Raw genomic sequence first — 3,209 nt, 5'->3', positions numbered from 1 at the left:
CATGAGACGCTTCAACTTGTCACCGAACTCGATAATTAAAGACGTGAAAGGTACTTATCACTGGGTTTGGTTTTTGGGGAGACACAATCAGGTGTTTACAAGCATACAATAATTTTTTACTTGGAATGAAAATTTATGACTAGAGTATACTTGATATATTTATATTGATGTAAAGATTAAAGTTATAAATATTTTTGATATCATTTTATTAATAATTCGATTTATCGATTCTATAAACTACAATGAAACTAGAAATATATATCACAAAGTACAAATGGACATATTGTGAAATCAAATGAACAATTGTTCTAATGTAAACGAACATTTTTAAACGCGTGTTATTAGAATAGGTGATTTTGTTGCTAGGCCATGAACCTTTCCACTTTTGCATAAAAGTTCCAAACTCTTTGCTTGCTTTGTCAGATTTTGCTTCCACAATTTTATCTCCCCCTAAAGGAAAACCATATGCTATATGAACATCCTCAACATTCACAAAAACCACGGCTTTTTTAAGATATAGAACTTGATTGTTCTCTTTATAACTCTTTAGTAGCCAATTGTAGAAAATCTCGTTGGTTTGTGGAAGATCAAACTCCAGCAATGCTCCAAATCCAATCTCCTAAACAATTTCCATTTTTTGGTTGTTCTTCTATAAAACTTTGACAAGTTTGGCAAATTTCCCATATGCATCTCTTGCTCATGTTTTTTCTTTCTCTTCATCCTCTTCTATTTGTTGTTCTTGCTTTTCAACAATCATTAATTGTCCTTTTCTCTTTTTTTTTCTTCTCCTCATTTTGATCAACTATCTCTTTCCCCTTTCTCTTTTTCTCATTCTTTTCGGCTATAGAAATTAAACAAAAACCAATTTAAAAAATAAACATACATACTTGTGATTTACGATTTTATGAAGTACATATGAAAATTTTCAATGAACATTTTGCTTTGTCATTATGAACATCATAATAATTAAATTTTGTAATAAAGATTAGCATTTAGTATAAATACCTACATTTTTTGAAACTTCAACTTTCTTTTTCTTATTAGATTCCGCTGCCTCTTTCACTTTTAATCCTACAAAAATTAATTAATAATACATAAGAAATAATGATCAATCATATACAATAATTGACATGAACATGTGTAATCAAAGAAATGAATAAAGAACTGTGGCTTAATACCTATTTTTTTGGGATCTTTCTCTTCAATTAAAATGTTAAAAGCTCCTACTTCTTTTGCTTCCTCAACTATTTTGTTTCGCTGATGAGTTGGAACTACTTGTTTTACTTCCTCGGCTGTTTATCAATATCACAAAAAATGAACATTTATCATCTAAGGAATGAACATTTATCAAATAATGAATGAAAATTTATCATCTAAAGAATGAACATATTTCTAATAAAGAATGAACAAAATGTATTTTGATCATCTAATTATAATAAAATGGACATTAAGTATTATATTTTCACTATTCTTTTGAACATAATGATGATTATTATCATCCATATCATTATTTTCAACTGTTTCTCAAGTCACTTCACTTTTTAGAAATGAACTTTTGATTTTTTTTTTTTATTAATGAACATATTTCTAATAAAGGATAAACAAAATGTATTTTGATCATCTCATTATAAGAAAATGAACATTAAACCAATCAAAAAGAACATTAAACCAATCAAAATGTATTTTGATCATTTCATTATAAGAAAATGAACGTTAAACCAATAGTAAATGAGCACCATATCAACAAGGTACAAGAAGTCATGAAGTAATTGAGTATGCTTTTAAACCAAAAAGAACATCATCAACTATGAGAATGAACACCATACCAATAAAAAGAATATCATCATTATGAGAATGAAATTCTATATTTTCTCTTAAATTAGATTGAACATACTTTTGTACTGAATGAACATCATATCAACAAGGTAAACCAATAAGAATATCATCATCTATTAGAATAAACATCATCATACCAATATAAATTGAGCATTCACCAATATAGAATTGAGCATTCTCCAATATTAAAATGAACATCATGTTTTTTTAGCATTCTCTAATATAAAATTAAGCATTCTTCAATATTAAAATGAACATCATACATATAACTTACTTGGTTGTTTTACTGATATCACTTGACAGGTTTGGATCTATTATATGAGTATATTTTTGCGCTTGTTCTTAAGTTTATTAATAAGAGGTACATCGTCATCGTCATCCTTATCTCTGTTCATAGTTTGCATAAAATGTACAATTAGTTCGCATAAAATGAACATTTTAATTTCATATAATTATTTTACTAATTTTGTACTACAAAATTGAATCACACTTTCAATTCTCTGCTTTCTGGTTGTGAATTAGCTTTTTTCACTCTAAAATTGAAAAAAAAAAAGTTAGGATTTCAACAGTTTTGAACAAAAAATAAAATTAGGTAACAATTAACTTACGGCATTCTAATCTCATCAATTCTTGTGTTTAATTCAAACATCGATAACTATATTCGTGCTTTCCTGCAGAAAAAATGTACAAAAACGCAACTAAATCTTTCAAAATTTACAATGTACAAAAACGCAGCTAAACCATTCAAATTTTACAATGTAGAAAAATCTAAATAAACTAACTAAAATTGAACTAATAATTAATGAAACTGACGGTTAGAGAGAGAAATTGGTGAATTAACAAAATCTAGGTTGCAATTGAACATAAATCTACGTTTATGGTGATATTTGTTGCTAAAATTAGCGAAAATTTGAAAATTACCTTTTTATTTTACGCGGATTATGTTTAGCACCATCAATTTCATATCTAATACCCATGATTATGCATGGAATTTTTGATATCCTAGTTTTCTGAGAATATTTATGGAGGTTTCTGAAAATGAACTTGAGAGGAAGTGATGGTTAGAGAGAGAAAATGGGTAATGACGGTTTTGAAAAGGAAATTGGGATTTTTGCATTTAAAACAGGTATTTATACTTGATTTGACATGACATGGGTATTGTTAACGTAATGTCATGTGCCTTTTATTTTTATGTTTGAGCAAACAATTGCTACAAAACTACATCATTTAGTAGCGACCTCACAATTATTTGGTTGAGGTCGTCCTCAACCATTAATAATTGTTATAACGAAGAAGTTATAGCCAAAATACTAAATTGGGCCCAAAACGATCCTTACCTGCGACCCAATGATCATGTGGAGGGCCCATTACCT

General features: G+C 28.0%; 1 long non-coding RNA gene across 3 annotated transcripts; it reads right to left on the bottom strand.

Annotated features, from left to right (window-relative positions):
- Positions 1 to 231: 231 nt before the first annotated feature.
- On the bottom strand, positions 232 to 2,917 carry LOC145576620 (uncharacterized). 3 transcript variants are annotated; one of them, XR_014098497.1, is made up of 6 exons: positions 2,758 to 2,917; positions 2,445 to 2,507; positions 2,111 to 2,223; positions 1,179 to 1,292; positions 1,010 to 1,071; positions 232 to 841 (listed from the first exon to the last, which is right to left on the bottom strand). It is a non-coding gene; the product is annotated as an uncharacterized LOC145576620 (long non-coding RNA). The 3 variants fall into 3 exon arrangements; XR_014098496.1 differs by lacking the exon at positions 2,111 to 2,223 and having other exon boundaries at positions 1,006 to 1,071; XR_014098498.1 differs by lacking the exon at positions 2,445 to 2,507.
- Positions 2,918 to 3,209: the final 292 nt, after the last annotated feature.

The sequence above is a fragment of the Chenopodium album genome, chromosome 13, assembly GCF_948465745.1.
Source record: "Chenopodium album chromosome 13, dcCheAlbu1.1, whole genome shotgun sequence".
Lineage (NCBI taxonomy): Eukaryota > Viridiplantae > Streptophyta > Magnoliopsida > Caryophyllales > Amaranthaceae > Chenopodium > Chenopodium album.
Note: the sequence above shows the minus strand (reverse complement) of the source record. Positions and strands in the feature narration are given on the sequence as shown.